General features: G+C 39.7%; 1 protein-coding gene and 1 pseudogene across 2 annotated transcripts in view; both read left to right on the plus strand.

The window, feature by feature from the left end:
* Rab6a (RAB6A, member RAS oncogene family) overlaps positions 1–20,706 on the plus strand; it is a 40,373-nt gene that overhangs the window by 626 nt on the left and 19,041 nt on the right. The gene's annotated exons all lie outside the window — the stretch shown is intronic.
* On the plus strand, positions 13,528–14,071 carry LOC129688402 (cytochrome c oxidase subunit 4 isoform 1, mitochondrial-like; annotated as a pseudogene).

The raw sequence follows: 20,706 nt of genomic DNA on the forward strand, positions 1-20,706 counted from the left end.
CCGGGACCCGTCGGGCGATTGGCGGAGACCCCCGGGCCCCGTCCGGACCCCGCCGCCCTTAGCCAGGCCCTCCCGGGCCGCTCCGGCCCTCCCGGCCTCACCCCGCCCAGCCTCCTGTCCATCCCTTTCTTCCTCCGCTCTGCGTGGTCTCCTCCGCCCCGGCCGGCCTTCTGGGGCCCCACCCTTATTCCTTGCCCTTTTTTTCCGGTTCCCAGTGGAACTGGGAGTGAAGTCCCACTCCGGGAAGCCCCCCGACTCGGGAAACGGCCCCTCCTCAGCCTCGCTGAAGGAGGGTGGGATCTGGGCGTTGTTTTCCCCCGAGGCTTGGCTCTGAGTTGTACGGGTCTCCCTCCCGTCGTCATAGGGAAAAAAAAAAATTAAACCTCGCTCAGTTTTCACCTAAATGAAGAATTGCTTAGAGTGAGAGAGTTAATATATTTCAACTGGAGGCGACTTGAAAAGAGGTGGCATTGGCAGTGACGATTTTTGTCCCTGGGGTTGAGACGGGTTGGAAAACCTTATTTTCATCGTTGACAATTCTTTTGGCAGTGTTGATGCCTTTTCGATCTCTGCCAGATGCTATGTCATGATCAGTTTACTTCGAATTTTTTTCATCTCACCTTTTTTCTCGTTTCAACGTGAAACATCATTTGAGTATCTTCATGATGATACTAGCGAGGGTTAACGGGTGAAATGTTAATTATTATTTTGTTCTTGAGTACTTTCCAGTTATGTATTTAAGATGTGAGAGAAGGCTTAAAAAACATCTTTGTTTCATAGGATTGCCTTTGGGTAATAGGGTAGTAATAGATCCATCATCTAGCTCCCTAAATTAGGTTAAAATGCCATTTGAGCAAACTGATGTTTTTTTTTAATACCTAATATGTCATAGGGTCTTGTGAGTGAAACTGTAATGTCATTTACCTGGTCAAGGTTCTGCAGTCACTGCACTTCCTAATACACAGTCCTAATTTTGTGATGTTGTCACGAAGATTACTTGTGCCAACATGCCAACAGTTTTATTCTGTATTATACAAACTGAACAGTAATTCAGAGATCTGAATTACTTCCTTTTTCCCTCCACTTTTTTTTTTTTTTTTTTTTTGACCATTAAAATTCAGACACTGGGAGATTGGTTCCAAGTAGTCAAATACTGAATACCTACTAGGTATCTTAGATGAGGTTATGAAGAACATTTTGAGTAAAAAGTATATAACTGATAAGATATTCTTAGCTTTTATTACTAGCTTGAACCTTTTATACCAATTTGGAACTTTATAGCAGGTTAACACTGGTTACAATTTTGCCTTCAGCAGGACCTGGGAAATAATTTTTTTCTTAAGATGGGTCAGTGAGTAAAACAGGTACTCACCACCACATTTGACAACCTAAATTCAATCCCCAGCTCTCATACAGTAGAAGGGGAAAGCCAGTTCCCAGAAGTTTGTCCAGTGATCTCCATGAACAAGTTTTTTGTGTGTTTTTTTTTTTTTAATCCACTGAGCTTTATTGGATGGAAATGGAGAGAGACAGAGAAACATAGTGGGAGGTGGGGGCACCCCAAGAGAGAGAGGGGAGAGCAAGAGATGATTTTTTTTTTTAATAAGCATTTCCTTAGGGTAGTAACTTGATGAAAACCTATGAAGTTGGTCCTCATCCAGTTAGTGTTACTTGGCAGTTTCAGGACAGTGCCATGGGTAAAATAAGGTTCATTGGTCATTATTAATAAATAGGTTTGGATGTGCTCATTGTACAGTCTGTGGAGATTGTTGGTTGCCTCATGTGATACAGGACTATTTAGTTTGCACAAAAATCCATTGATCTTTCTGTTGAAGTTTTTAGCATGAGTAAAGTTTTAACTTGTAACTAACTATATGCAGGGCCTTTGAATTTCTGAGTGTTTATGTTGTAAAATATATTAGAGCTATATCATCAGCCATAGTAAATTAATTTTTTGAGGTTGGCAAAATAATGTATTTCACTGCAGCTTTTTCATACGTGTGTGTGTGTGTGTGTGTGCGTGCGCGCGCACTGTGTAGTCTTACTGTGTAGTCCAGGCAGGCCTTGAAAGTATCAGATCCTCTTGCATCATCAGTCAGCCTCTCAGGTTCTGTAATGTCTTTCTTTAGATAATTTTATCAACTATTCCTTTTCATACATTCCCAGCCCTCCCCGGGTGGGGACAAATAATGCCTTGTTAGATTTAGCTATGTATGTATATATTTCTCTGTATTAGTATTTAGAGTTATAGAAAATTGATAAGGTCGTACAGGGGTGCCAGTGCATCCTGCACTCTGTTTCCAGCTAATACCTTAACACTAGTAAGGTACATCTTTTAAAATTATTGACTCACTGTTGATTTCTTAGTATTAATTAAAGTACATCATTTGTTTAAATTTCCTTAGTTTTAAAACACAATGTTCTTTTCTGTTTTAGCTCTTCTTTCAGGATGCCACATTACATTGAGTTATATTTCCTTAGATTTCATTTGCTTACTTTAGGATTATGTTTGCTTGCTTTTTGCTGTTTAGAACTATGAGGTTAGTTATCTTTTGAGGTCATCATATTGCTAAGTTTATACCATCCAATACTTTTGACACTGAAAGATTGATTTGTGTTTTCACAGTAGTGTCTGTAGGGTTTTTTTTTTTTTTTTTTTTTTTTTATGCATTAGCAAAGGTCTGTAGACTATGTTGCATTGATGTAACTTGCTATGAATTATTTATTTGTAGGTCTGTTAGAATTCCACAATTCAGCTTTTAAAGACTCTAGTCTTTGGCTTAGTCTTCTTTGTTTCCTTAATAGCATTTACCACATTTATAATATTTTATGTGTTTGTTTTGTCTGTTTTCCAGAGAAGAACAGAATGGAAGTTTCATTAAGATAAAATTATCATCTTTTTATGTTCACTGATCCCCTATTGCCTAACATAGAACCAGTCTCATGGTAGTTGCTCAGAAATGTTTGGTGACAGAATAATAGTTAAATGTAATAGTAGCCAAAGCTAATAGCATATGTTTTTGTTATGGTTAAAATCTACGTTTTCTCCTTGTGCAATTAATAGTTCAGTAATTACTTTATATACTTACATTATTTGATTATGTACAAGGAATATTCCAGATGTTGGATTTGGGATAGAGGAACTAGTAATTTAGAGGCTTAACCATTACTCTAAAAAAAAAATTCACATATCTGCATATTACACTTTTTTCTTTTTAATTTAAAACAATGTTTTTTGCTGTTAGTATAATACAAAAAAGTATGTAAAAAATGCACATGATGTAGTCATGTGATTTTATTTAGCCCTTCAAATGAAAAATACCCTGCTCTGTAATGAAGATGAGCTGTTTCAATACTTGACAGATCTAGTTAATAGCGTGAGTCTTGGGAATCTTTTTTCTTTATTTTAGTAGTATATGATAAAGGAATGTTAAACTACGTAAATCCTAAAGTCTCCTTCAGGAGACTCTTGTTATTATCAGTCTATTGTCTAGAAATCTAGAGGGACTTAGGAGTGTCATTAAGTGGTTTACAATGGATTTTCCTGCAAATGTAGCTGTTATTGATTATTAGGAAACATGATCGAAAAGAGAACCTGCATGCCTGACACCCTTCTCACTTCGTATCACCTTTTTTTTCTGTCAACTTTTGAACTGTAACATACTAGATAGGGGAAGGGTGTCAGAAACTAGTAATACTGAGTGCCATAGCTGTGTGGTATTGGCCACTCTGCTGTATAGAGTAGTGCGTATTTCTTCTCTGTAATTCCTTATGAATAGAGTCTACTAAACCACTTAGTTTTCCAGTAAACTACTTAGGCATTTACTAAGAACTCTATTTGCCAGACTCACAGAAAAAATTCACATTTAATTAGTCTTCAGAATAGCACTATAAGTACTGTGTATTATTTCTGTAGATAAAGAAGCTGAAATATAAAAAGATGTTGAGTAATTTGTCAAAGGTCAGTGACCAGTACAAACATAAGAAATTTGAACTTTGTGTTCTTAATCACTGCTATCAACTTTTAAAGGTTTAAAAATAAGATGCAGAAAATATTTCCTTTGAGTCGCTTAATTTGCAAAATGAAGCTACAAGGACAAAATGGCCTGATACTATCTAATCCAGTAGCTCTCAAACTGATTACAGATCCTAAGAGATCCCACAAGACACCCTGCAGGGTTGGGGAGTGTCCATGAATCTCATGGGTCCAGAATATTAAGATGTCATATGTTTTTTTCACTTCTTTTATCTTATAAACACGTAGTGCAGTTTCTAAGAGCCTACCTGGCATGTGAACGTGTCAAGAAGCAGCTGTTAAAATACAGCCTCCTTCAATTGAGTTAAGCACTAAGGAGCTTTGCAGATAATAGAAAACACTGCCACTCTCACTAGATTTTTTTTGTTAACACTTCTTTTCATAACAATTATATAACATGCAGTGAGATTTATTACTGTTAGATACATTAATTGCTTTTCGTTTTTCATAGTTAGATTTCAGCATACTAAATACTGATACAGTCTACATAAACAGAATTCTTTAGTGTCCTCAACAATTTGTAAAAACTACCAATCCAACCACAAATGATGGTACTTGCCTGTAATCCTAGTACTCCAGATAGAGGCAAGAGGATCAGGAATTCCAGGTTCTCCTCTTATCCACTGAGCCATCTTGCTGGCTCTACCTTATTAATTTATAGCAAGATTTACCACTGACCCTAAAGTTTGCGGATTTTTCTTTACTAGCTGGATAGCAAGCTGCAGGGATCTTGCTGTGTCTGCATCTGCAGGGCGGGGTTACAGGTGTGCATTGCACCTACCTTTTCTTCCTTTTCCTCTTTTAATGTCCAACTTAGGTACTCAACGTACAAGTGCTTTACTAACTAAGCCATTTAAACCATTTCCCCAGTCCCTAGATGACTACTTCCTGGAGTGTGTTAGTGTGCTTGTGTGTGAATGCATGAGTATACATACCACTTGTATTCGTGGCCTGCTGAGGTCAAAAGAGGTTATTGGATCCCACTTGGAACTGGGGTTAAGAGACAGTTGTGAGCTGCTATGTGGGTGCTGGGACTTGAACGTATGTCCTCTGGAAATGCAGCAAGGGCTCTCTAGCCCGTGTATGTGTGTGCATGCTCATTTGTATGTGTGAAGGTCAGAGGTCAGCCTCAGGTATTACTCCTCAGGAAGCATCCACCTTATTTTTTTTCAATAGCGTTTCTTACTGGAACCTGGGGTTTGTCAATTAGGCTAGGCTGGCCTGCCAGTGAACTCTAGGGATTCACTGTTTTTTTTTTTCCTTCCCAGCACTGGGATAACAAGCTATACAGCCTTTTCCATTAGTGCTGTGGAGTAAACTCAGAAATTCACAGCTTACATAGCAAACAGCTAAAGAGGGGGGGGGGGAGAAAGAAATAGGGGCTGAAAAGGTGGCTCAACAATTAAGAATACTTGCTGTTCTTTTTAGCCCTTAATTTTCTCTTTAAGAAAAGAGCAGGAACAGGCAGGTATGAGAATACACTGTAATCCCAGCACTAAAGAGGGTGAGGCCAGGGCTGGAGAGACAGCTCAGAGGCTGCTCTTCCAAAGGTCCTGAGTTTAATTCCCAGCAACCACATGGTGGCTTATAACCATCTATAATGAGATCTGGTGCCCTCTTCTGGCATGCAGGTGTACATGCAGGCAGGACACTATACATAATACATAATACACACACACACACACACACACACACATTATAAAAAAGAGGGTGAGGCAGGTAGGTCAGGCCAGCCTCGTCTACATAGTGAGTTTGGATAGCAGCAAGCACCTTTATATTACTTAATTATGTTTCTATTTGTTTGTTTGGAGATGAGAACTCTCCAAACACTGTTTGATGTGGAACTTGCTATCTGTGCTGGGTTGTCCTGGAATTTACAGAGATCTGCCTACCTCTGCATTTCAGTACTGAGATTGAAGGGATGCCCTACCATGCCCTGCTAATTTATTTTTATTTGTATGAATATTTTGCTTGCATGTGTATATTTTAAACATGGGCGTGCCTGGTGCCCTCAAAGGCCAGAAGAAGAAGGCGATGGAGCCCCTGGAACTAGAGTTACAGACAGTTTGGAGCTGGCATGTGGGTAGTAGAAACCAAACTGGGTCTTCTGGAAAAGCAGCAAGTGTTCTAAACCCCAAAGAGCCATTTCTCCAGCCACATAGGTTTTTGTAAATTCATTTCCCTTTTACTTTATATCTTATCTGAAGTCCTCAAAAAATTAGTGATTTTTGACTAAAATTTTTTTTGTCTCTTCTACAGATAATATGGAACTTTTAGGCCATTTGATGTGTTTGTTTTTTATTGTTTGTTTGTTTTTCCCCAGTGCAGGTTCTAATGTTAGGTCTTTAGTTGTCCAAATTTCTATAGAATTACTGCCTTTCTGGACAGTATAATTCCATTATTGTTTTTCCTTTTTTTTTTTTTTTCCTTATATATAAAAGAGGTTTATTAGGTGGTTATGGAGAGAGAGAAAGGAGAGCAGGACATGATGGGGGAAAAGAGAGAGAGAGGGAAAGAGAGAGAAGGGGGAAGAAAGAGGGGGCGCCCCGATAGAGAGGAAGGACCAAGAGAACAATTCTTTTTCCTTTTATGTGTGTGTATATATGTTTGTATGTATGTGAGTGCATGTGTGAGCTTGTGTGTGGATGTCAGAAAACAACATTGGATGTTGTTACTCAGGTCTTGTTCTCCCTGTTTCTCTCATTGACTTGGCGCTCACTGGTTAGGCTGGGCTCACTGACAGGCCACAGAGCCTCAGGAAGCTACCTGCCTCCTTCTTCCCAGTGCTAAAATTATAAGTAGATGCCTACATAGCTCCCCCTTGGAACTTTCTTTTTGAGATCAAACTTGGATCCTTTTGCTTGTTTGTATGACTACTTAACTGATGGAGCTCTCTCCTTAGCCCACAACTATCTTGTTGTTTTGGGGAGGTAGGCTGGAGGAGATAGCATCTCACTATTGTGCCATGCTGAACATTGAACCAAGGACTTTATATATGCTAGCTAGGGAAACACTTGCTTAACTGTGCTATGTCCTTAGCCTCAGTAAATGGATTTCTGACTCTGTGTTTTTGTCTTCCTATGTACATAGCCTCCTTTCTCTTTATATAGTACAGGCTGATCTGGAACTTGCAATATTTCTGCCTTAGTGTCCTGAATAGGAGTAAATATGTGAGCTATGCCTGGGTTATGAATTTCTTGTTCATAGTTATACTTTTAGCTTATTTTGTAGTGAATTAGCAGCACTCAAAAATTTAACACTTAAAGTAGTAATAGCAGAAAATAGAGACTTCAATGTGTGCACTTTGGGAAGAGGGTCAAAGAGTTCACTGACTCCCCAAATCCATCCATCAAGTGACTTTAACCTTACTTAGTATCAGGAAGTCTTTGTAATTTCATATAGGAAAGACACATAAAAAGAAAAACCAAAATAAAGCAAGGTTGAGGAAACTTAACCTAGGAGGAGAAAGATTTTTATATCCTGAGTGTTTGGAGTTTGTCTATAGTCAATGACTTATTGAAGAAAATGGCAGCTTTTTAAAAGACCGTTGGAGCTGGGCACAGTGACCCGTGCCTGTAATCCTAGCACTCGGGGGCAGAAGCAGGTGGATCTCTGTGAGTTCGAGGCCAGCCTGGTCTACAAAGTGAGTCAGGACAGCCAAGGCAACACAAAGAAACTCTGTCTCAAAAAACAAAGCAAAAAGTTAAGACACTGTTGGTGTTGGGCTTGTTGATGCCAACCTTTGAGCTCAGCACTCACAAGGCAGAGGAAGACAGATCTCTTGAATTTGAGTCCAGTCAGGGCTAAAAAGCGAGTTACAGCCATGTCTATACAGAGAAAGTCTGTCTTGAGAAAACAAAATGAAAAGGGCCATTAAGTTTATCAGAAGAATCAATTGGTTATTTATTTATTTATTTTTTTAAAGAGAATAGTTTCAGTAGAGTTTTGGGGAGTTGGGGCTTCACAAGTGTGGTGGCTAGTTTTTTGGCAACTTGATACATGCTGAAAGGAGGGAATCCTGATTGAGAAAATGCCTCCATTGGGTAGGGCTGTAGACAAGCCTTTTGGGGATTTTTTAATGATGTAGAAAAGTACAGCCCCCTCTGGGTGGTGCTGCCCCTGGACAGGTGGTCCTGGGTTGTGTAAGAAAGCAGGCTGAGCAGAGCATTAGCACTGTTCTTCCATGGCTGCTTCTTCCGTTCCTTCTTCCTATGATGGACTGTGATGTAGAAGTGTAAGGCAAACCCTTTTCTCTCTAAATTGCCTGCAGTCCTGGTGTTTCACAGCAGTAGAAATCCTAAGACAGTCAGTAAGCAGTAAGCATGATGTATTTGAATAGTTAAAGCCAGGGATTAGAGAGATGGCTCGGTGGTTAAGAGTGCTGGCTGTACTTCCAGAAGACCCTGGTTTTATTTCCAGCACCTACAATTGCAGCTCACAATCACCTGTAACTTCAGTTCGAAGGGATCCAACATCCTCCTGGATTTTTCCCACACAGATACACATGTAGACAAAACATAATATACATAAAATAATTTTTTTTTTTTAAATAAAAGTTAAAGGCAGGCTTCCTGCCCATACCTGTAATTTCAACACTCAAAAACTTGAGGACAGCTTGGTCTACAATGAAAGATTCTGTGGGTTTTTTTTTTTTTTTAATTAATTTGTGATTTAATCATGTGTTTTTGCATTCTTCAGATATTTTCCTTTGGGGCTGGAGAGATGGCTCAGTGGTTAAGAGCACTGGCTGCTTATCCAGAGGAGCCAGATTCAATTCCTAACACCCACATGGCAGCTCACAACTGTCTTAACTGCATAACTGCAGTTCCAGGATCTGACGCCCTCACACAGACATATGCAGGCAAAACAGCAATGCACATAAAAATTTTAAAAATTAAAAACAATATATTTTTCTTTTTTGTTTTGTTTTGTTGGGTTTGGTTTTTTCCTGACAGGGTTTCTCTGTGTAGCCTTGGCTGTCCTAAACTTGCTTTGTAGACCAGGCTAGCCTTGAACTCACAGAGCTCTGCCTGCCTCTGCCTCCCTGAGTGCTGGGATTACAGACGTGAGCCACAGAGCCCAGATATATTTTTCTTTTTTAATTATGAAAAATTTCAAATATATAAAGTAGAGAGAATATCATAAACTATTAATGCTTCTTCAGTAGATAGTATTCTTTTAGCTACCTACCTACCCACATGCTGCATCTCCCAAAGTCTGTTTTGATTCTTTATAAGTTATACCTACTTACTGTTTATGTATGTGCACACACTCACACATGCTATGGTTGTTGTGGCAGTCAGAAGACAACTTGTAAAGTGTGGGTTCTGGTGATCAAACACAGGTTACTAGACTTGGTAGCAAACACCTTAACATGCTGAGCCATCTTGCCCTCCCTCTCCCTTTGTTTTGGAGACAGTTTTATGGTTTTGAACTCCTAATAGTATTTCTGCTTCAGCCTCCCCAAGTGCTGGAATTAGAGGAATGAACTACCATGCCTAGCTTAAAATGGGTCATTTTGAAACAGTTTACTTTTGTGGGTCCTAAAAGATTGAAGACATCATTGAGAGTTTTAAAATTTTTTTATTTACTTTATGTATGCAGATGCTCTGGTTTCATGCACACCAGAAGAGGGAATCAGATTACATTATAGATGGTTGTGAGCCACCTTTGGGTGCTGGGAATTGAACTCAGAACCTCTGGAAGAGCAAGCAGTCAGTGCTCTTAACTGCTGAGCTATATCTCCAGCTCCACATTGAGATATTCTTGACATGTGTGTATACATGTGGTTGTTCACAGAGGATACTCTTTATGTGTTTGTTATTTACTATTTTGAGTTCTAATTTTTGTAGATTGTGGTGTCCAGTTGAGCTCTGAGGTATGAGAACTACTCTGTGTTTGTGTTGTGTTGTGTTGTGTTGTGTAGTATAATAATGCTATGACTGGGGAATTGATTTTTCCTTTTTTTTTTTTTTTGTTTGTTTGAGACAGGTTTTTTTGTGTGGCCTGAGGCTGGTCTCAAACTCACAGAGATCCACTTGTCTCTGCCTCCCTAGTGCTGGCTTGTGCTACTACACACACACGACCAATTTTTACATTTTATTTAACTTTAAAGTCAGTAACTTCTGTAGTTAGTAAACTTACTTTCTGGTCTAACCCTTCTATTAAAATCAAAGCATACATCCTCAGAAATACACATATGTACACTTGGTGGTGGGGGAGATCTATAGTATAATCAGGGCTAGAGAGATTGGAGAGATGGCTCAGTAGTTAAGAGCATTTGCTGATCTTCCAGAAGATCTGGGCTTTGTTCTCATTACCCACACAGTGGTTCACAATTGTCTGTAACCCCGGTTTCAGGAGATACCACACCTTCATCTGGCCTCTGAGGCCATCAGACATGCGCACAGTTCAGGCTAAACACTCATACACATAGACAGATAGGTAGATAGATCGATCTTTAAATTTTTATGGTGTATATAACACTGGTAATTCCTGAATTTCAGAGGCTGAAGCATGAGTTCATTGCCAGCTTGTGCTGAAATAATGCTATGGTAAGATCCTAATTCAGTATTATTGAGAGGCTAATGAAGGAGAAATTTAGCCACATTTGTACTGGGGTGGGGGGAATACCAAGGGATCAAGATCATGTCAAAACTCTGTACTCTAAAGAATGTCAAGGATTGGCAGAAAACCAGCAGAAGCTCTGGAAAAGGATTAGAGCAGGTTTGCTTTTAGGAGGAACCAAGACTACTAATGATTTAACCTCAGGTTTCTAGTCTCCAGAACTGAGAGAATTAATTTCTGTTTAAGTTACTCATATTTTACTATGGCATATTTAGCAAGTTACAATGTGTAGTATTATTTTGCAACAAATATAAAATCCATCTAGCACTTCTTGACAACTGTAACAGTAAATATTTATCTTCCTTTACTGTAAAACTACTAACATTAAAAAAAATACTATCATTTTATGTGTATAAGTTCTGCCTACTTGTATATCTATGTACCACAAGTGTCTCTGGTGAACATGGAGGCCAGAAGAGGGTGTGGCATCCCCTGGGCCTGCAGTTATGACAGTTGTGAGTTGTCATGTGGGTGGCTGGGAATAAAACTAAGCTCAGCTGTGAGCCACCATGTGGATGCTTCTAATGAAACCAAGGTCTTCTGAAAAAGCAGCCAGTGCTCTTAGCTGCTGAGCTTTCATCTCTACTTCTGGCTTCACTACTCAATGTTTTTTGAGTAGTCAAACTACATCCTTTTTGTTGTTTAGTTTTTTGTTTTTGAGACAGGGTTTGTCTGTGTAGCCTTGGCAGTCCTGGACTTGCTTTGTAGACCAGACTGGCCACAAACTGCCTCCCTCTACCTCCCTGAGTTCTAGAATTACAGATGTGTGCCACTGCACCTGTTTGTTTGTTTGTTTGTTTTTTAAATTAAATCTAGTTTTCTTTTTTCCAGGTGTTAGTGTATTTGTTTTCATGTGTAATACTATTAACTAATGTTTGATTACTTACTGCATATCATGTCCTGTTGTGATGCCTTAGTTTTAATTAATTTAATCCTTAAAGTGATTACCAAGAGCTTTTCTGAGTGATTGGTTTTTGGACTGGAGCAAGTAAAATATAAGACGTTTCCTGGAGTTGCTGGTGATGGCAAAATGTAAGAAGGTGCTTAAGAGGAAAGGAGCGTGTTGAGGGGGTCTGAAGTGCAGTGTCACAGTATTTGCTGAATACCAGCAAGGCCATGGGTTTGATCTCAGCATCACAAAACAAAACTAGAACTATTTTTAAAAGTTCCCAATAAATAAAGCTGGAATACTTTTTTTTTTTTTTTCAATTCTGGTTTATTTATTTTTTTAAATTGTTACAATTTATTCACTTTGTATCCCAGCTGTAGCCCCCTCCCTCATCCTCTCCTAATTCCACCCTTGCTCCCCCTTCTCCTCCCATGCCCCTCCCCAGTCCACTGATATGGGAGGTCCTCCTCCCCTTCCATCTAACCCTAGCCTATCAGGTCTCATCAAGACTGGCTGTATTGTCTTCCTCTGTGGCCTGGTAAGGCTGTACTCCTCCGAAGGGGGAGGTGATCAAAGAGCCAGCCACTGCTCCCCTTACTAGGGAACCCACTTGGAGGCTGAGCTGCATCTGAGGAAGGGGGCTAGGCTATCTTCATGTATGGTCCTTGGTTGGAGTATGGGTCTTTGCAAAGACCCCTGGGCCCAGAGTTTTGCAATACTTTTAACAACAAAATAATTTGCAGTGTTAGTTCTGAACCTACAGAATTAAAATATTTGAGTCTGTATTATAAATATTTAAGTAAAGGAAAAAAGAAAGTTTTATTTTTATAAAAGAATCCTAATTAGGGGTCCGTGAGATGGCTCAGCAGTCAAGAGCACTGGCTGCCCTTCCAAAGGACCAAAGTTTGATTCCTCGTGCCCACATTTGCAATTCCAGTCCCAGGGATCAAACACCCTCTATTGGTCTCTGAGGGCACTGCGTGCACATTGTACACTGACTAACATGCAGGCAAAAATCCACACACATATAAAAATAAGTAAATAAAAAATTAAATTCCATTTAACAAATATAGCAAGAAGTAAGGTAAATAAAACATTTCTATTGAAACACTGTGTAATAGTAGCTGTAGATAAGGTACCGATGATGAACATTAAAATGAGCCAGGCATGGTGGCACATGCCTTTAATCCCAGCACTCTGGAGGCAGAGGCAAGCCTGATTGATCTACAGAAAGAGTTCCAGCACAGCCAGTGCTCTATTACACAGAGAAACCTCATCTTGGAAAAAAAAAAAAAGGAAAAGGAAGAAAAAAAATTTAAAATTAGTGAACAGAAGTTTGAGAGAAGAATGTTTGCTGAAGTTGAAACACTGGAGATAAGTTATATGAGAAAGAAGCTCCTGACTGAAGTTGTAGAAATAGTAGAGTGAAGTTGAAAGCACCTGGAGAATGTTTCATTTTTCCAAATAGGCAAATTCTTTTGTAAAGAGGTAATTACACATATTCAGGAATATCCCTTTAATATTGAACACATAATGCTCTATAACATAATTATTGAAAATTAAGTATTCACTATTTACTAGTTTTAGTTGGTCCTCTTTGCCTCAGTATAACCTTTCTTTTTATCAGAGTATCTTAATCACGTATGTTTACTTAATTCAGTGTTATATGATATTGGCAGGAGGTGGGATAGAAGAAAAATAGAATAAAATGTTATATGAAGCTTGTTTACATAGGAAGGAGTGTTTACCCAAACTAAAGGTACTTGATCAGTTACTTGGAATTTATTCTTATGAACAGCAATGGTTCTCAAATACCATTTATGGGACTGCCTGCATTAGATACCTATGCAGACATTTTTAGAATATAAATGCCAGGGCTGAAGATATACTCATCAGTTAAGAACACTGGCTGCTCTTCCAGATCTGAGATCTACTCACAAGCAGCCGGGGTGTAGAGGGCGGTTGCCAGGGTAGCAGAGGCAGAATGTTGGCTACTAGAGCACTTAGCTTAATTGGCAAGAGAGCCATTTTTACTTTGGTATGTGTCTGAAGCACATGGGAATGGTGTGAAGAATGAAGACTGTGTTCTCTCTAGTTATATTGATTGGCATGCCTACCCCTTGCCTAATGTGGCCCGAGTCAGGCTGCTGTCAGCTGGAAGGCCCTGAAGGAGAATGCTGGCTGGAGCAGCCTGGCCAGGGATGAGAAAGTTCAGTTGTACCACATCCAGTTTGTACTGCTTCTGAGATGAACAGGAGCACCAATGGGTGGAAGACAGTTGTAGGCATAGCCATGTTCTTTATCAGCTTCACTGCTCTCATTCTGATTGGGGGAAGCGCCGTATATAGCCTCATTCCTCATTTGTTTGAGACTGGGTGGCCATGTAGACCAAGCAGATGCGGGACGTGAAGGCCAACCCCATTCAGGGCTTCTTAGTGAGACCCTGCTACTTGCCAGTTCCCTCCCTTCACTCAGCATGCCAGAAACTGTTGTGTCCAACACTCCATGTTAATAAATAAATGACCAGTTAATGAGAAAAAAATTAAATTAAATAAAAATCTGAGATTTTTTTTATAGTAACTAGCACTATTTTGTCTACATAGGATTGCTTTGGCTGTTCATAGTCCTTTGTGTTCCCGTGTGAATAGTTTGATTGTATTTTCTAGTTCTGTAAAGTATGTCACTGAAATTTTGATTGGGATTGCATTGAGTTCTGTAGGTTGCTTTTGAGATTTTACCTGTTTTCGAAATATTAATTCTGCTAATCTAGGAGTATAGAAATCTTTCCGTTTCTTTCTTCAGTCTTATAATGTTTTCATTGATTGTCTTTCACTTCCTTGGTTAGGTTTATTACTAGGCACTTAAAATTTGGGGTAATGCGAAAACTGGTTCAACAGTTACGAACACTGGCCGCTCTTCGAGAGAACCTGGGTTCAATTCCCAGCACCCACCCACATGGTAGTTCACAACCATCTGTAACATTGGTCACAGGGGATCCAACACCCTCTTCTGGCCTACCTGGGTACCAGGCATGCAAGTGTTATACAGAATATATGTAGTGTGTATGTGTGTATCGTCCACACACATAATAAATAAATAGAAAAGATGAAAAGTTTGTTCCTTTAATTATTTTAAAATTTAAGATACTTTCCCCAGTTCCTTCTTAGTAATTTTGCTATTGGTATGAAGAAAAGCTACAGATCAGTGTGTCAATTAATATGTTAGACTTTTACTGAAAGTATCAGGTCTGTGAGTTTTTGATTGAGTCCATAGCATTTTAAAATCGGGTTATCTGTGAAAGGACTTCTACCTTTCCTGTTAGTATCCATTTTATATACTCATTCTCTTGACTTACTTCTCTAGCTAAGACTAGGGTGGGTTAGTTTGGTTTTTGCTTTTTGAAGACAGGGTTTCTGTGTAGTAGTCCTGGCTGGCCTCAAACTCACAAAGGTCTGCCTGCCTCAGCCTCCCTCCTGTGTGCTGGGATTAAAGGCCTGTGCCACCACACCTGGTTGGCTGTTTTTTTAATAAGATTCATTTTGCTGTTTTTAATTGGGGGTTATGTATATGAACACAGGAGCCCACAGAGGCCAGAGGAATTGGATTTCCCTGGAGACTTACAGGCAGTTATGAGCCATCTGACATAGTTACTGGGAATTGAACTAAGTGCTCATGGAAGAACAGTATGTGTTCTTAATGGATGAGCCATCTCTAGCCCAGTGTCCATTTAGACAGTCTTACTGTATAGCCTAGCCTAGCTATGAACTCAGAGTCCTCTCTGCCTCTGCCTGTGCTAAGAGGCTAGGCTAAGATTCGAGCACTACACTGAATAAGAATAGGGAGAGTGGGCACCTTTTTTGCCTCATTCCAGATTTTCAGAAGAAATGGTATTTTTCTCATTCAATATAACATTGGCTATACGTTTATCATATATAGTCTTTTTTTTGCGTGTGATATGTTCTATCATTCCTAATTTCTTAAGGACTTTATCATGAAAGCATATTAAACCTTGTCAGGTGTTTTTCTGGAGCTAAGTAGGTGGCTCAATTGGTAAAGTGCTCAAACATGAAGATGTTAGTTCAGTTTCCAGCACGAACATAAAAACTGGTCAGGGATTGGGGGACAAGATGGAGAGATAGCTGAGTGGTTAAGAACATTTGCTACAGCCAGGTGGTGATGGCAGCTGCAGCACACACCTTTACTCCCAGTACTCAGGAGGCAGAATGGATGTCTTAAGTGGAGACCAGCCTGGTCTACAGAGTGAGTTCCAGGATAGCCAAGGCTACACAGAGAAACCCTGTCGTGAGAACACCCATTCCCCCGCACCCTAAAGAAAAGAGCATTGCTACTCTTGCAGAAAACCTGGATTTAGTTTCCAGTTACATGGTGATTCACAACCATTTATAACTTCAGTTCCAGAGGATCCAATATTCATTCTGACCTCTGGTGGCACAAAGCATACAAACATAAATACATAAAATGATTTAAAAATCTAAAAATTTTGTTTTGTTTTTGAGACAGGGTTTCTCTATGTAGTCTTGGCTGTCCTGGAACTCAATCCATAGACCAGGCTGGCCTTGAACTCAGAGATTTACCTGCTTCTGCCTTCCAAGTGCTCGGCTTAAAGTTGGATATGGTGGTGTGAAGCTGTAAAGCCCCCCATTCCTACTGCCAGGTGGGAGGTGGAGACAGGAGAATCAGTAGGAAACTGGCCTAAATAATACAGCAGCAGAAATAACAAGAAACCATGCTTCAAAAACAAGATGGAAGGAAAGAACTGGCTCCTGAAAAGTTGTTCCTTGACTTCCTTCCTTTTCCTCCTTCTGCTCGCTTGCTCTAGAACACACATGCACAGTAAATAACCTTAATTAGACAAACAAGTAAGAACAAGGTAGAAAGTGATTGAGGAGCGGTGCTCAGTGGTGCACGCCTGTAATCCCAGCATTCTGGGAGGCAGAGGCCAGCCTGGTCTACAAAGTGAGTCCGGGGACAGTCAAGGCTACACAGAAAGACCCTGTCTCAAAAAACAAAACAAAACAAAACAAAAAGTGATTGAGGAAGACACCTAAAGTCTGCCTCTGTACGCACACATACATGCATCTTCCAAGATAATTGTTTAATGTCTGTTCTAAACTATTTTATAGTGTATTACATTAAATATGCCGTGATAATTGTTAAAATCATATTCTGTGCTAACAATAGATGAGAAAATTGGGATTACAGCAGAAAAGCTTGGCTGCAACCAAATCTCATAGTATTATATCAAAGGATGTCTCACTTGAGTGTTGCAATTCTACAGCAACAGAAATCAACTAAAACACACTAAGCTGCTGCAGTAATTCTCAAATAGCCTGAAGTTTTACAACACAAAGACAACTGGGCTTGGTGTCACATTCCTTTAATCCAAACCCTCCCAGAGGAGGCAGAGGCTGACAGATCTCTGTAAGTTGAAAGCCAGCCTGGTCTACATAGCAAGTTCCAGGATACCCAAGACTACAGAGAGAGACCCTATCTTAAAAAACCAGCCATTTTCTATAGAGCTAGCTAGATTGAATCATGATTTGGTTTCTCCTAAAATTACATTAAAATAAAACCAAGCTGAGTACTGTGGCAAGTACCTGTGTTCCCAGCTGCCTGAGTGGGTAAGGAATTCAAGCCCAGCCTGGGCAAAAGTGTATATACTACCTTGTTTCTGAACATTTCAGGATTGTCTAGTTTTTTTCAGTTGTAAGTTTCTTGCTAATTTTCTTAAGAAAACAAAAAAAACTTGTGTATGAGTGTCCTACCTACATGTATGTATGTGCATCACGTGTGTCTGCTGCCTGCAGAGGTCAAAAGAGGGCACTGGATCCCTTAGAACCGGAGTTAGGGATGGTTGTAAACCACAATGTGGGTGCTTGGGAACTGAACCAGGATCTTCTGTAAGAACAAAAAGTGCTCATAACTGCTAAGCTATCTCTCTAGCCCATTTGTTAATTTCCATTGAGGAAAATGTGTGTGCCAAAGGGAACAGGACAGGATCATGGTATAGTTCTCCTACTCCCTGTGAAGACCAAAGTGCCTTTGAATTTGCAACAATCTTCTTGCCTCTCCTTTCTGAATTCTAGGGTTTAGGTGTGCGCCATCGCACATACCAAAGGTTTTCCCTAAATAGAGGTTGGCAGAGAATAATTAGGTTTTTTCCTCATTAATTCTGGAGAGTGAGAACAAAAGTAAACGTTTCTAAAAACAGCTAGTGCATGCATAATTGGGAATCAAATACTGTTATTGGGAAATTGGGGTGGGGGAATGAGACAGAGTCTCTCTACATAGCCCTGGCTATCCTTGAAGTCACTGTATAGACAAGTGTGTTCCCAAACTCACAGAGATCCTCCTGCCTCTGGCTCTTGGGTACTGGGAATGAAGGCATGTGTCACCATGCTCAGCAGAACGCTGTTGTTACATTTCAGGGAAATAGTTTAAGCTACAAGTGCTTTTTAAAACCTGAATTTTCTTACAGTATTCTTGAGATGCTGTAATAGAAGGAAATATAAAAAAACCTGATCTCTGCCCCTTTTGGGAAGGGTGTGAGTCAGAGGAAATAAGAGTTTTGGTCTCAGAGAGATGGAGATGTTTATTCAGTTGCTTAGAGATATTTTTTCCCTTTTATTGAACATATATTTTTTCTTATACAATATATCCTGATTACAGTCTCCCCTTCCTCTGCTGCTACCCCCCCCCCCCCATCTAGATCCGCTGTCTGTCTCTTATTAGAAAACAAACACGTATACAACACGACACAACACAGTACGGTAAATGTCCTTATTAGGGTTTCTGTGGATGTGATGAAACACTATGACCCAATTGGGGAGGAAAGGGTTTATTCAGCTTTCATGTCTGAATTGCTGTTCACCACCAAAGGAAGTCAGGACGGGAACTCAAACAGGGCAGGAACCTACAGGCAGATGCTGATGGGGAGGCCGCAGAGGTGTTGCTCACTGCCTTGTTCTTCCTGGCTTGCCCGGCCTGCTTTCTCCTAGAGATTTTTATGTATTTCTGGACCCAGTTGTGTTCCATTGATTTTTCTGTCTTTGAGCCAGTATTCAGAATCATACTGTCTGGACTCTGGTAGTTTATCGAAGTCAGTTTTGAAGTTGTTTACTATTCTCAGGATTGCTCTAACTATTCCGTTATTTGTATTCGTAAGTAAACTTCAGAATTGATTTGGTAATCTTTTCAAGAGGCTGTGGTGACTGGGCTTGTGTTATATATGATTTAGGGAGTCATTTTAGCATTGATTCTTGTTTGTTTTTTAATTATATTATTTGATGTGTTCGTGTGTTTCGGCTACATGTGTGTCTGTGCATCTGAGTGGATGCCTGGTGCTCTTAGAGTCCAGAAGAGAGAAACATATAACCTGAAACTGGAGTCATCATGTAGGTGCTGGAAATCGAATCTCCTCTGCAAGGGCAACCATCTCTCCAGCCCCCAATGATTGTTTCTACCAACTATATATATCTTTTCATTTCTTTAGGTTGTGTTTTTTGTTTTTGTTTTTTTGTTTTGTTTTGTTTTTGTTTTTGTTTTTGTTTTGGTTCTTTTTCTTCTTTTCTCAGATTATTCTGTTGTATTGAATGTTGAAGTCTTATACATGATGTTAAAGATTATTTTGCCAGGTATAGTAGTGCATATCTTTAATGCCAGCACTCAGAAGGCAGAAGCAATTAGATCCCTAAAGTTCTAGGCCAGCTTAGATTACAGAGGGAGTTCCAGGACAGCCAAGGCTACATAGGGAAATGTTGGTATACTTTTTTAAAACTTTTATTTACATTTCTTATGTCTCCCCACACCACCCTAATTCCTTCTAATATCCCAACACCATGTAGGAGAGAGAAAGGCTTAGTGGGAGAGGGGGGTGCAGTTCTCTTTGCTGCTTCCTGCTGGTTAGAGTCTTTGGGTTCCTTGGAGCCAGTCCTTTTCAGGAAATCTCCAACTTCTTGTCTTACTGCATCAGCAGCAATCAGGAGCTGCAGGGGGGAAGCAGCAGCAGCCTTGTTCTTTCTTGGAGCTATCCTACACTCACTGGGCTTTGGCATTTATTTCCGCTCCAAAATCCTCAGATTTAAACTGTCTGCAGCTTGCAAAGAGTTCCTTCTCAGAGCCTGCACAAGGTAAATAGTTTGCTGCTGTGGACTATAAGAATCAGTCCCACATCTCACACCTGGGATTAAAACAAAAACATGTTTATATCCACAACAGAGAAACCCTCTCAAAAAGCAGAATAAAACAATTATTTTGGACCTGGAGAAATGGCTCAGTGGTTAAGAACACCAGCTGCTCTTCCAGAGCTCTCGGGTTCAACCCCAGCACCCACATAACAATTCACAATCCTTTGTGACTTCAGTTCCAGAGCATTCAGTCTCTTCTGCTGGCCTCTGTGGTAACATAGTAAATGGACATACATGGAGGCAAAACACTATACATATAAAAAACATTTTTAAAATTTCTGAGTGGAGCAAACATTGTGGTGCATAAACATCACAGGCAAAACACCCACACATGGACAGAGAACACCAGTCATTTTTTAAGGGATTTTAAATATTTGGGTTTTTTGAGACAGGGTTTCTCTATGTAGCTGGGATTAAAGGTGTGTGTCACCACCACCCAGCAAAAAGGAATTACTTTTATTTTTTAATTTATTTGTGACAAATAAATTTTAAAAAATTATCTCTTTATCTCAAGCTGGCTTAGAACCCACCATGTGGTCCATACTAACTTGGTTATTTGTCCTTCTGATATTATATAAGTTTAATTTTGAAAAAAAATTTTTATTTCTACCTTCAGAAATTAATTTTTTCTTATATTTTAATCATCTATTTTGAAAGCAGGTATTTTTTTTCCTTCAGCTTTTCATATGGTATATAAATGAAGGGGTAAAGATAGATAGAAGTCAAGCTGGGCAGTGGTGACATACACCTTTAATCTCAGCACTTGGAAGGCAGAGACAGGCAGATCTCTAAGTTCGAGGCATACAGAACTCTACAGAATGAGTTCCAGGACAGCCAGGACTACATAGTGAGATCCTGTCTTGAACCTTGCTCCACTCCCACCCCCCCAAAATAAAGAAGCCAAGATCATCTCTAAAAGTTGTAGTGAAATAAAAACTTAGGGCTGG

This window comes from Psammomys obesus, unplaced genomic scaffold (assembly GCF_907164565.1).
Source record: "Psammomys obesus unplaced genomic scaffold, mPsaObe1.curated_primary_1811, whole genome shotgun sequence".
NCBI lineage: Eukaryota > Metazoa > Chordata > Mammalia > Rodentia > Muridae > Psammomys > Psammomys obesus.